At 48.9% G+C, this 13,753-nt stretch overlaps 1 protein-coding gene across 7 annotated transcripts in view; it reads left to right on the top strand.

The window, feature by feature from the left end:
• The window catches only part of LOC119179773 (uncharacterized), a 252,867-nt gene that overhangs the window by 28,572 nt on the left and 210,542 nt on the right, over positions 1-13,753 (top strand). For 2 of the 7 annotated variants that reach the window (XR_012884991.1, XR_012884990.1), the window contains exon 1: positions 4,427-13,185. The exons of the other annotated variants lie outside the window; for them this stretch is intronic. The gene's annotated coding sequence lies outside the window, so the exon portion shown is untranslated. Of the gene's footprint in view, positions 1-4,426; positions 13,186-13,753 lie in introns of those variants that run through there. 7 annotated transcript variants of the gene reach the window in all.

The raw sequence follows: 13,753 nt of genomic DNA, 5'->3' as shown, positions 1-13,753 counted from the left end.
TTATACCTTCATTTGCGGAGAATTCTTGCGAATGCCTTCTGCTGGGCACTTCGCATTCAAAGCGTCTAAGAGGTCATTCATCTTCCTTGTGAAGCTTTCCGTGCCTTCCGTGTCTTCAAAGCCAGGTTCTCCTTGTTCCCTGGGAGCAGAAAAGTTCGCTGGGAGCAGAAGCGTCGCGTCGCTGAGAGCAGAAAAGAAGTGGCGTTCTGACTTATTCGCATCGTTCCGGTAGCCGCTCGTGCAGCCAGGAACGTAGCACGTCGGCATGGATGTCGGGAACACAGCATGTCGGCTGGTGTGCGACGAAGGCTGCAGTAACTGAAAACCAGGTGCGAGCGAGCGAACGCTGCGCTGGTCTGGCGCTGGTGCCGCCCGTCGACGCGGCCGGCGGCAGGGGAGAGGTGAAGCTCGATGCGACTGCAGCGCCACGAGGCGCACGGACAAGCGGCGGTTCCGCGCAGCTCCGCCGAGTTTTACAACTGAAGCTATTCTAGTAATGTTGCTACAAACCACGTGCTCTAGGCCTTGCTCACCCCAGGATGCAGACCACATGGCTCTCGTCCAAACTCAACGTTTTTGAAAACCGACAAAAAAACTTGCGAGCAGAAAAAAACAAGAACTCAGCCTGTCGACAAATTCAAACACGTCCCAAAACCGATCTCCTCGCTCCTCAACAAAGCACACTGCCGACGCTAGCAAAGAAGTCCCCCCTGGGCCTACTCTACCCAGGCTCTAACAAAAGCTTGTGCCGAACCGCGAAGTCTGTCGTCCGATGCTCCAAGAGGTCCACGTTGGGCAGCCAGTGTGGGGTCTCGAGTTCGCAAGTGACACCTCCACGCTCTTGGAGTGAACGGACACAGTTGACACGGTCGGTACAAACCAAACAATGTACACACACATTTATTTACATACTTTTGAACGATGATATCGTCTGCCGAATCAATACATCAATTGTAATTAACCCGCAAAGACATCCGCACACAATATTGCATTACACTCCATAACAAACACGATAACATGGCACACCCAAGGCGGCATCACGAATACTTGACTTGCCACAAGGGCCCCCAGCGTGCAGGCCCGCGTTGCCATGCACCGAGGACCCACACTAGAGACAACTGTTCACAGCAACCGCCACGTGCAGAGGACTCTCTTAACTCTCGCTCGCCACCAAGGCTTGCTTCCGCCAGGGGTCACCGCCGGCGCTACCACATGATGACGACGACGGTGGTGGTGGTCAACGCGAACACGCCATCCATCGCCCAGTAGTTGTCACCCTCGAAATGCGGCTTTTTGGGGAGCACTGCGCCCCTCGCGTCACAAACAACTTTACAGGGGGTGTCAGCACCCCCACAAGCTTCTCTGGCAGTGGGTGAGGAAGAGGAAATCCTCTCGATTGGAACAATACCGAACAGGCCTCGGAACTGAAGCGCGATTCATATTATGAGGGAGTCGTAGTTTGGAAATGTGGGCATCACCCAATGTTGAGAAGGTCCAGGGAGGTCCCCTAAATCATATGTACGACTCTTAGAATGCAAATCCATTTTCACAACTTTTCCTTGCGGCAACGTCACACGTTATGCATCTTGTTGTAGTCGCTGCGTTTTGATGTTGCCGATATCTTTGAAGTGATCGCTTTTTCCTCGTGGAATGTCTGTGTGCAGGCTTTTTCAAGAAGTTCTCGGGGATTTACGGCTATGTAGTCTAAGATACCCGAAGTCTCCATTTTGGAGGGGGTGAGCAGACAACAAATCCACCTGGCGGGCTAAGTGTGGACGTTTAGACAACAAAATGCAACTCGCGAGCAATCAATAATCGCTGGTTCAATTGTTAGCCATGGTATATGAAAACTGTTTTTGTCAGCACCGACATTTGTTACTATAAGCCAATGATTGGGATTTCGAGTGAATTGTAAACGTTGGCCCAGTAAGACATCTTGAAAGCTGACACAAGTAAGATATCTTTTCTGATTTCAATACTGTGCGATATTGATGACTCTGATATGAAGGTGCCCGGTATCTGAACATTTAAATTTGCATATAAAAGAGAATACCGTTTGTAGACATTTAGCCTGTCTGTTTTAACCATCGCAAGGCCTACTTTTTTTACTTGAATTGGGAAAAATTTACACTACACTTGACAGCTTTCACTTTTATTGGTCGCCCCCTTCTTACTTTAACCGAAGGTACCATAAGGTTTATACTGTTAGAATGTCCAAGATAGATTGGGGCAGTAGTTTGCTCTAACTGAGCTAGTGCAGCTTTTACGCCTGCAGGAGTTTGGTTATGAGGAAATGTGGTTAAATTTCTGAAGAAAGCTTTGCAGGATGAAAGTTTTTCCATTAACTCCTTCTCACCGCAATTCGATAATGCGTTAGCCATGCTTTCGAACGTTTCACAAGGACTGTTATAAGCATAAGCATACTTCTCTTGTGCTGTGTCAAGCTTCACACAGGGTGGTGACTAAATTCTGCTTGGTACCACTGGTGTGGCACTAATCATTGCATAGCTGTCACTCGGGAAATGATCCTTGCACTATCTGTCCGGTATGAAGGCCTTGTCGAAAAGATCTCGCTTGGTAAAGAAAGTTACGCACTGCTAAAATATGTGCGCAAGGCAGAGTGTACTGGTCATAAAAAGCACAAGTGCAAGAAGTCAAGCGTAACTCTGTACTGTAATCATGGTGAAACTACTACAGAAGAATCAAAAGGGGAAGTGACTTGATAACTTACATTTTTGAACTTCTCATACAGCTCTAGTGCTTTACTTGTAGCCTCAGAAGTGCAATTACAGGACTATTCTAGCTGAATTAAGTCATTGAAATGATTTGTGTTTAGGCTCAGCTTCATTTCTTTAAGTTTGGAGAACTGTAGAGATAAGGAATTATTATCTATGTAACCTACCAATGCTTCTATTGCTTGAACCAAATGCATCCTTGAAGATATATAATCTTTTGATTGTGGCACTCAATGAGATTATTCGTATTATTACCAAAGGTAGGAAGGGCTTGCCGATGTGCATATACCCAGGTTTTTTTACACAAGTGCCAGTTATGCATACAGTAAGAAATGAAATTTGTGCAAGTTGTAGCTTGGAGGTCCGAAAGCTTGTCGGAGTTGTTTTGCACAAAGAGGAATAAACTAACTTTTTAAATAAAAGCGGAAGCCACTGATCATGTTGCTGTCTAGCCTTTTGATTTACCTTTTGCTGGAAACAGTGCAACACATGGCACGTACACAGTTATATGTTAGAATTGGGAAGAATCTTGGTTAAAACGCACTGTTCATTCAGATCTTTATCAATCATCACAACTTTGTAAGTAGACAACAAATGGGATAAAATATACAAACTTTGGGAACATAGGCTCAGCAATATCAGTCATCTTGTTTCGTAAGAAGGCTTAACACACAGGTCCCTCACGACCACTACCATCTTGAACTGATATAGAGCAAACAACATAGCCATCAATATTCACTTTATACCTTCCATCAATAAATAGAATCTCTGGATACCTTTCCAAAAACTTGCACATGTGTGTTTTTCGAAGTATGAATTGCAGGTTATTATTTTGATTTATTTGAAATGAAAACATTCCAAAGAATGTTTTCATTTCGTGGGCCGTTCCTTTCAGAATTATCCCTATGCTTTGCAGAGCATACAGATTTGTGCAGCCTGTGGATTCCTAGAACATCTCTTTGCTGAAGTACCTTGAGAACAACTCGCACGGTTCCAATACTCTCAATAAGTTAATGACGCTGGATGTGGAGATGTGGTAGTTGTCGTCTCCGTCAAACTCAAAGGTGAGGTAGTCATCCAGGTTTGCGTCGAGTGCGAGGTTGAGGGTCTTCTTTCATGCCCACTCATGGAGAACCGCGTTCAGGAACGAGGTCATTCACGTGAAAACGTGGCCGCTCATCCGTTGACCAGGGTTGCTGAATACGAAGCCCAGTCGTGTGAAGCATATTGGCCAGCAGACGTGTTCGAGGGCTGTCTTGATTTCTGTCCAATGCTCCTTGCCGTAAAATGTGGAGACGAACTCCGCTTCAAGAGCCGTGAGGGCTGGGTAGAGGCTGTGGTCCCAGTGTTAGGCGTCTCCAACAGCAGCGACTGGTAATCTCCAATGTCCGCAGTGACGTGGGAAATTCTCCTCGCCGACACACTCTCTGGCCCAGCTGTCCCAGTTCCCCTTGATGCGGTCGCCGATTTCAGCGATCGGGGTGCTTCCAGATGCGTGCTGGAAGGTCTTGTTTCCGCCGTAGTGGAACTTGACGAACGGGCCGAAGAGCATGTGGTCGCAGACGCGGGCGACGATGCTGCCGTAGTTGATGAGGCGTGGGCGGATGTTTTCGCTCACCTTGGACTCTACCTTGTTGTGGATGGTGTTGTAGTACTCCACAACGTTCTCGCCACGGTAGAGTTTCTGCATGGCCTCTTCACATATTTCTTTTGCCTTCTGGTCGTTTAGGAAGGCTTCCATGTTAGACCACTCGTCCAGCATTCCAGCTGCGCTTTGCTTGTTGATGACAGTGCGCGTCTTTTCGAATGTGAACGGGGTCAGTTTTACGTCAGTGTTTGACCTGATGTGACCTGCGATGACATGCAGTTCTTCTAGGACGTCTGGGGGTTGGGAGGAAGTGTGGGGAGTCGATCCGGTCTTGAATGGCGCCCAGCACCTCAACTCGGTCTCTGCTGACTTGCTTGACTGTGGAGCACCTGGGGTCCTATTCCCAGATCGTGTTTGCTGCACGATAGGTGGTTTGTTGCAGCATGGTCCTGTCCTCCTGAAGACGCTCGCAGGTCACTTTCTGTGGGATGAAAACTAGGGTGTGGAGCCACAAAGCTAACAGCTCTCCAAGCAGTTTCTTTTCTTGCCATTTTCCTCCTCCCCATCGTTTTCAGGGGGTGCGGAAGCTGGTTCTGTCACCGCGAAAGGCGCTAGCTCAGCATCTTCATAATCGATCTGAAAAATATTTTCTTTTTCTTAACGTCTAATACCAATGCACAAATGTAAATAATGCTACACATGACAATTTCAAAACTTGCACCTGTCAGCGGCCCTTGAGTTCACCCAGCCGCAGTGTTTACAACATGCGTGTTGGCGGCCAAACACAGACGATGGGCAATGGTCCGGAAACGCTGGCTGCCGCTCGAATTCAAAGAAAAAAAATACACTAGGCCAAAAATTAAATCACTGCAACGAGGAAATTCTACTCATTTGCAGTTCACGTCAAAAATCTCCTTGCTTCATCATTGCGTCACATTGAAAATAATGTTATTGCCACGATCTGTCATGATTGTTCCGGTCCTGTCAATCTTTGTCAATTAGTGCACCCAGAAGTAGAATGGTCATGGAAGATCTGTCAAAATAGAACAATCACATTTTTTTGGCAGCGTTACCACCAGCCTCAGGACTACGTTTTGACTGAGCCTCGGAGCAGTGTCTGCAAGCGTAGCTGCTGTGGCCGTGATTGTAGTTACTGCAGTCTGGGTAACCGAGTAACGTCCTGTAGGTACATAATTGCTGTTACGGCTGCGTCGGTCTGTGGTTCATCCCGCCAGCCGTACAGATTTCGGGCAGTGCTCTTGGTGGTGCCCACGACATCCCCCGTTTCTAAGGCGAATGGGTCCTGCAAGTTCCGGCGTTCTGGTCTCTTGCTAACATGCCCGCTTTCTTTGCAGCTCGCGTCTTATACAGGTTGTAGGTGTCCTGCCGTACGTCTTGGAGGCAATGCCGGTTTGTACAATGTATGCCCTTAGTTGCAGCGCTAACTGTGTCACCACGCTTCACATGGAGCTGCAGTGAAGATGTGTACAGTTATGCCCGTTAATAAGCACCGTGGGCTCTGTTCTTTGTGCCGGATGTCGTATGTTGCTTTTACTTACACTCTATTGACTTTGTGCTTTTTTTCTGAACTCGCTGGCATTCTACTTCGTGGCTAGCATTGTCGGGGTGGTTGTTATTGTAGTTTTCAGGTGACGACCCATTATTAGTTCTCCTAGTCAAAACCCTTCCACGCTGGGTGAGTCCCTATGAGCAACCAGGGCTTTGCTTATGTTTGAGGACTTCCTGAGAAGCTGCTTTGTTGTCTGCACGGCACTCTAAGTCTTACCATTGCTCTGGGCATAGTAAGGGCTTGAGGTTGTGGGTCTGATGCCTCAACGGTGCACTAGTTCCTTGACCTCTGTAGAGGTGAGCTGTGGGCCATTGTCGAGCACATTGCCCTCAGAACACCTAACACTGCAAATATTTATCCAAGACTAAGTAAGACAATGTCTTTTGTAGTTGTTCTCTTCATCTGCTCCAAATTCAAGAGTAGCCCACTACTACAACGTACTCTTTCCCCTCCATCGTGAAGAGGTCGACGCTGATGGTGTCCCAAGGGTGGGCTGGCGATGGAGTTCGAAGCAGGGGCTTGGACTCTGGCTTTCTGTGCTCCCGGCAAGTTGGACATCGGTCGACGAAGGTTTTAGTGTGCTTCCCTATGCTTGGCCACCACATGCTTTTTTATGCCCTTGCTTGGCACCTTGTTGTGCGCAAGGGGCCTGTATAAATGTTCCGATTATCTTAAGAGCGCTTGCTAAAGAAAAAGATGGTAGTTTGTGGTGGCACGACACACTTCATCAAAAAAGAGGGGAAACTATCAATAGAAACTAATAATTCGTGACAAAATTTATTGTGCACACAATCGTCTTCTAGAAACCAAAAATAGAACAGCACTCTGCGTTCGCTTTATAGTCCTTCGCCAGTGTAGCTATAATGGCTTCTTTGTAGCTCCGCACATACACTCGCATGCTGATGGAATATCTTGCGGTTGGTGATGCCAACCTGAAACTACGATGAAATCTCCCATCTTTGAAATCTTTGCAGTGGTCTGACGGTTGTAGCTAGTCAGCCTCCCTTGAGTGAGCTGCTTGGTTTGGGTACTCGCAACCCTGGCGGTGTGGAACTTGGCAGGTTAGGCCTCGTCATGTTTTCGGCTCCTTCTATCTGCCATCTTGGCAAACCAACAATGTGATGTTCCGGGGACTGCCATGTGGGTCGCAGCTATTCTCCTAAAAAGGTGAAAAGTGACAGGTGGCCGGGGAACTGTTTTGAAGAGGTGCCGCAGGTCCAGTGAGCGTATCGCGACGTCTATCCAGGCCAGCGGCTGCTTCCTGCCACCTTCAAGCAGCTACCTCCAGACCCGGGTTGGTCACCGCTGCTCTCGTTGATTCACCGCTTCGTGGGTCAGAGCTATCTCTTCCTCTGTGGCTTTTTCATCATGGCTCGGGTCGCAGGCTACGAGCCCTTCACCCACCTATTGTGTGTGTGGACGTGGCAGTGCAGCACACCATCGGATACTGTTTAGTGGATCCTCGGACCATCGCGACTCGCAGATATTCGCCATGTGCCTCATGCCCATTTACTCATAACAATAGGGTTTTTGAAAACTTCTACCATGGTGTCTGGTGGTCTTACTATGTTGTCACCGTTGGAAGAGCAGACCGTTAACGTGGGAAATTTCACTCGCCACCTCAACACGTTTCAGGTCGGAAGACAGCCCATGCGCAGTTAGGACAAACGTAGTGCGAAAAGTTGCTCTCTTGGAGAATGTTTGGTCTGACTGGATGCACACTCTGGTTTTGATCAGCAGGTAGATTGAAGGAAGAAGCTGTTGAAGCATCAGCTCTTCGAACTCCTACACCACAGCTTTGAGTTTTCTCTCATCTTTGTCGGCTGGCTCTTTTGATGGCTTCTGTGAAAGATCAGCTTTGTAAAGCCTGTTGCCAGGAGTGTGAAACATGGTGCATGCCATGTTGTAGTTGTGGCTGAGGTTGTAATAATTTCGGTTGGGTTAACTGAGTAACTGTTTATTGATATATGCTATAGGTACATAATCACTGTTATGGGTGTGTCAGTCAATGGTCATTGCAGTGGGCACGTTTGGGCCTAGGCCGCCAGGGACACAAACCCAAGCCCAAGGGCCGCAGTGACGAGGCGCAGGCTCCGCATACCCCACTGTTCATTCGTAGAACATGCTTTATGTACAATTTCTGATGGAGGGCGCCCCAGAACGAACACATCTAAATTGATGTATATTACGCAACCTCTACATCCCCCCTTTTGGAATAAAACAAATACAAGCCATACCTCACTGCCAGGTAATAAACTTAATAATGTTGTCTCACGGGAGACTGCAAGAAGTTTAGCTGCACAGGTGGCATAACGCAACATCCCGACCGGGTGCGCGCACCCAACGCTGGTGGTCTCGGACGAGTAGTTTGGGCAACCTGTGGCATTTTATGGACTGCTACACTCAGGCACTGTTGGAGTTTGCAGCGGGCTTGGGTGTCATTTTGGCAGTGGACTGGTGCTGCTGACGTCACTGCAAACAGACGGCTGAGACTGCTGTGGAACGAGATGCCCACCCCCGCCCGATGACTGAGGCTGCTAAGGAACCAGTTGTGTCCGGTTGCGAACGAGAGCTCCTGGGTCCGTCTGTACCACATAGGAGCGTGGACCCTGCGCTGGGCTTAGCATCGTGCCTGCACACTCTGCATCAAGAATCCACACTCTTCCCCTCCTCTAGGGGACCTAAATCGTTCACAGCATGCCGACAGTCGAAATCTTGATTTTGGCAGCATTGTTTGGCCATGTGGTGCCTGTTGAAGTCCGCAGCGCAAGGCGACTTGGGGAAGCAGTGTAGCTGTTCGCACAGGGAGGTGCGAGTCCCGAGTCTGCGTCCCATCAGCAGCTGGGCAGGCAGTAGCTGGTGATGCCAGGTGCGTTACGGTACTGCAGGAGGACCAAGAGCCAGTCCGCAGACTTCTTGAAAAGTTCCTTACCGTCCGCACCATGTGCTCGACTTGACTGTTGGACTGTGAGCATACCTGGAACTGCTGTTAACGTAGGCGATATATGCCATGATGTAATGTAAAACAAATGAAACTTATAATACATGAAGGGCTTCCAACTGCTACCTGAGCAAGCCAAGTTATCAACCAATACCAGGAATTCCTTCATTACCAGGTTAAACAAGAGTGCAGATAGACGGTCTCTCTGTCTCACTCTTGCAGCTGGTCTAGTCAGCAGAGTCACATTCTCCAACATCAGGACTGTGGTTGACGTCTTGTAGAAATCGTTGATGTACCAGTCTAAATCCTTATCAACCCCCTTTCGCCTCAGGGCTCGGACAATTGCAGGGGGGTCAACCCTATCAAAAGCATTGGCGATGTCTATAGACGTCATGGTTATGGGGGAGAGGTTTCGTCTCGCCTCATTGATTATTGTTGCCAATAGTAATATATTTTTTGCACAACCGTTAATCGGCAGGAAGGCTCTCTGCCTCACATTCACTGGCATAACCTCCAACAGTCTTCTTGAGTAGATCTTGTGGAGTAGACGGATGAGCACATGAGAGATCGTAATGAGCCTATGCTTGGACGTAGTAGACGCCGTTGACATATTTGGCAGCAAAACTGTCCTTGCCTGTGTAAGGACCTGTGGCAATCCCTTAGGTACCATCAGTAGGTTGAGACGCACCCACAGCAACCACCTGTTTGCTTGTTGACGTCGTTGAACGGAGGCACCAAGCGTGGTACCTCAATCCTTGGAGTTCAATTGTAGCACGCTGCGTTTCAGACTCAGCGTTGTGAGCATTGCACATAGTGTTCGATCGCTGGTTGTGGCTCTGGTTTTACTTATAGCCTGCACTACAGTTCCAAAGATGAGTACAGGTTCGAGTTTGGTGCCTGTTTCAGACATAAGTGTAACCAGATGCTATTTGGGGCTCCTCATGTATGGTAATGTTAAGAAGGATGACGGAAACTTCTTTGCCTAAAAAATTGTATGTAACAGTGTTTCCGATACAGAAGCCATGGAAACATTGGTTGAGAAGAGGCAGTTCATTCGGCAACCCTAAATGACAAGGCTGTCGAAACGGTACGATTGAGCAACAGCTCGCACAAAGTTAGATTCTTCCTTGTCTACTTCATGGGGTAGTATATTACTGCACTGATGGCATGACCCTGTCATATTATTGCCTTCACCTGCTAGACCTTGTACACCCAGTACTGGCACCCAACTTGGTGGTGATAATAGCTGCATAAAAACCACCTTTTCACAGAATATTGCTTACAAGTGCTGCGGCTTGGCCTACTGGGGCTGCTGCTTCTGCAGCATTGGCACTTGCTGGCAGTGTTTTGTGGCCATTCCTGTACGATGCCTTAGTGGTGGTTGCGTGAAGCCGTACGTAAAACTGGTGTTCACTGCTGCTCTGTCGAGGTTCTCTTTTGGCTCAAGCTTGTCCATTTCTATAATTATTGCTGCTGTTTCATGTCCCAAAATGTGGTAGGATCATAAGAGGATTATCATTTTTGCCAAACACCAATGACTGTTTCTTACAAAGCTGCCTTCATTATTGTAATGCCAGAATACACACCTTTACTTTATTAGTGGTTTACAACCATGTATATTCTGCAGAGGTGGGTACGATGCGGCTAAGTATGTTCAATTTTCTATTCACTCGTTATAAGCGCCCAGTCAATGTGTGCCATTTGCCACTAAGCAACGAAAAGTATAGCAACTTCTGGTCGAACTGTTCCTTCAGCAGCCCTGCAGACTGCATACTGTTTTCATATTCTGGCATTATGCTCAAGGAAAGCAGTGGATATGCAACTGTTGCCAGGATAGTGACAGTGAAAAAGTTAACAAGACTCCTATGTGTCATGGTTCTGAGAGGGGTTTAAGGTAATGTAAAATCTACGTGCGTTAGTTGTGTCTGGTGCAAGGTCTCGCATATGAGAGTCCATTGTTCACTGGTTCGAACATCATGACCCGGGCCTACAAGTTTTCTCGATGGTCATCACTTAGTGATGAAGCAATGGGCGCATGACATTGCCTTTTGCTGCGTCCAGGTTGGTCGCAGCGAAAGCAAATGACTTGCCTGTTCCGATTTCTTCAAGTATGACGGGGGAAGCACCAGTGATCTTCCTGCCAGAGTCGGTCAACTGCTGCTGTCGAGGACCATAGCATTTTCTGCATTACACGGAGAGCCGCCACCGTGCACTTGTCGGGTGTTTCTTAGGCGGGTCAGAGCGTGCAGCACAGTAGATGGCTCGTTAAGTGTTTTTACACTGTCATCCCACAGACTCCTGCCACGGAGACCGCTATTGTACTCGCCTTGTATTGCCGTGGCAATGAATACTTTGGCATTGCCGTGAGGGCGTTTCTTGGCATGGCTCCTGCCTTTGTCAGTCTCGGCAAATGCTGCAGAAATTCCTGAGATGTTACAGGGCTTTTTAGTTATAACCACTCACTCTACCATCATCTTGAGCCTTAGTCCTCCAAGGAAATGAAGTTTCTCAGACTCTGGTATCTCGGAGTTCAAACAGGCACAGAGCTGCAGGATGCCAGACATATTCGTGTGGCGTCTCCCTCAACCTGCTGCTATCGTCGTTTCAGCTGCATGTATGCGCCCTCTCGAACATGGTCTACCAGAAAATTTTTCATCAGCGCCTTTCACCAATCCTCCTATGTTATAAGCGCATTTTTCCGTAGCACATTCACATACAACCATTGCACAGTGTCTTTTAGTGCGAACACCAGGTTGTCAGCCTTCTCTGCATGGGTCCATGGTGTCTTCCAGTGTGAACATCAGGTTGTCACCCTTCTCTGCATGGGTCCATGTCAGTGTCAGGCTGTAGCGCTCGCACAGGTGCAGCCAGTCACCCACATCTTTGTCGCCTTTAGCCCGCAATATGGGAGGTGATGTGAACGGCTGCCCGTTCATGGCGTTTCCCTCTACTGGGGACGCGGCGTTTCAGCGCGCGCGAGACGCATGCCATGTCGGCTCCGTCGGAAATCGACGAATGTTGTGGACTTTTGGCAAATATCTACCAGAAACTGGTTTCAGCGTTTCGGCGAAGTCATCAGGAACCTCTGGATACCTATTTTATCCAGGTAGGCCCATTTTCCGCCAATCTACGACTGGTTGAACACCACGCGACGCCCGGCTAAGCCTAACGCCGACGAGGCTTACGCCCGGGCTCCCCAGCCATGGCAGTGTCCACGAAGACAGGCTACGACCCCAGCACGATGCAATGGGTTGACATCGAGGTGGCAGAAACACGGGAAGACCCCATACCAGGTGAAGACGAATATCTTCAGATCATGGTTCGCCAACTGCAAGAAAAGCTCGCTAAAATGAAGCCCCGAGGCTCGACGGCCGCCGCCCAGCCACAGGCTCGCAAAACAGGATCAACACCCGCAGCTTGCGTTGAGTCCCCGTGGAAGCTGGTGACGTGGAAGCCAACACACACGCCTCGAATCCGGTCGGACGAGTTGGTTATTGTGTTTAAACCAAAAATAACCATGGATCTGCACGCTGCGTTCGGCCCAGGCGGGATTGGCACAGCAGTGCAACGCTTCACTGGAAGCACCACGAACGCTGGTATCTCCGTGTGGCCGGTGTGGGACCAAAACATCGTTGTTGTAAGTGTGAAAACGGAAAGCCTGGCCTCGAAGCTCATCGGGGACATCACGCTGACGATCGGGGACCGCCAGGTACCATTTCAAGGACATTTGAAATCAGCCGGAGAAACCTGCAAGGGTGTCGTCACCGTCGCAGACAATGAAACTTCGGAATCCCTTCGACGCAAGCTCGAGTGGATCGACGGCGAAATTTTGTATGTGCGGAAACTCGGAACATCCAATGTTGCAGTGGTGACCTTCAAAGGACGCCGCGTTCCAAGATTCATTCACTACTGCTGTGAAAACGTGCCAGTGCGCTACTACAAGAAAACGGTTCCGGCATGTTACCGGTGTAGAACGGTGGGCCACAGACCGGATACGTGCCCCAATCTGGACAATCAGCGGTGCATTCACTGTGGTGCGAAGGTGAAACTCGCTCTGGAGGGCCCAGTGAAGCCCGATTGTTAGCCCGAGTGCCTTATATGCGGTGAAAACCATTTCACCGGCTCAGCGCAGTGCATCGGAAAATTCCGGAAGGCATGGAAGCCCGCTCTAACACAGCGGCAACATGGACTAAAAAACAAGCAAGAGCCCTCGGCAGCTCTCAGGAGTGACGAAAAAGCGAAGCCCATGCATAACAAGCCCAAGCCGATCAAAGCCCCAGCCGGACAGAAGTCGAGGCCGTCTACCTTTGGCGCCGAGGATTTCCCGCCACTGGCAAACCCGCCCAAACAGGTGAGCAATTGGGCAGGGGTCTCCTCTAAGTCTCCCACCACCACCACTGCCTCCCCCTCCAATCCTGAAATTTTAAAACAATTGGAAGCCATGAAAAAACGCATTGAAACTCTGGAACGCGAAAATCGGGCGCTGAAGGCGTCGCAGGCTGCTACTCCTCCACCACCGTCGGAACCCGTGGCTATGCACACCTCCGACTGCTCGGACGATGAGCAGGACACTCAGTCAGACGTATCGGGTAACACTAGTGTGTCTAAAACTGTAGTAGGTGCTTCGAACGACATAGAAGGTCGACTAAGCAGACTAGAGGCTAAACTTGAGGAGCAGAGCAAAATGATCCTAGAACAAACCAAGCTTACAGTACAAGACATTATTCCGCAGCAGCTGAACCTATCGGTTCAAGCCGCTATGCAAGACCTCAAGCAAAGCGTTTTGCAAATTCTCACAGCCAGTGTACTACAAACCATTCAAAATTGGCTCGCACCCCAATTGGACGAACTCAAAACTAGCATTAAGACAACAGAACAACCCCGACGCAAAATTGTTCATCGTAACCTGGCAAATTCTG

Source organism: Rhipicephalus microplus, chromosome 7 (assembly GCF_043290135.1).
Source record: "Rhipicephalus microplus isolate Deutch F79 chromosome 7, USDA_Rmic, whole genome shotgun sequence".
Classification (NCBI taxonomy): Eukaryota; Metazoa; Arthropoda; class Arachnida; order Ixodida; family Ixodidae; genus Rhipicephalus; species Rhipicephalus microplus.
Note: the sequence above shows the minus strand (reverse complement) of the source record. Positions and strands in the feature narration are given on the sequence as shown.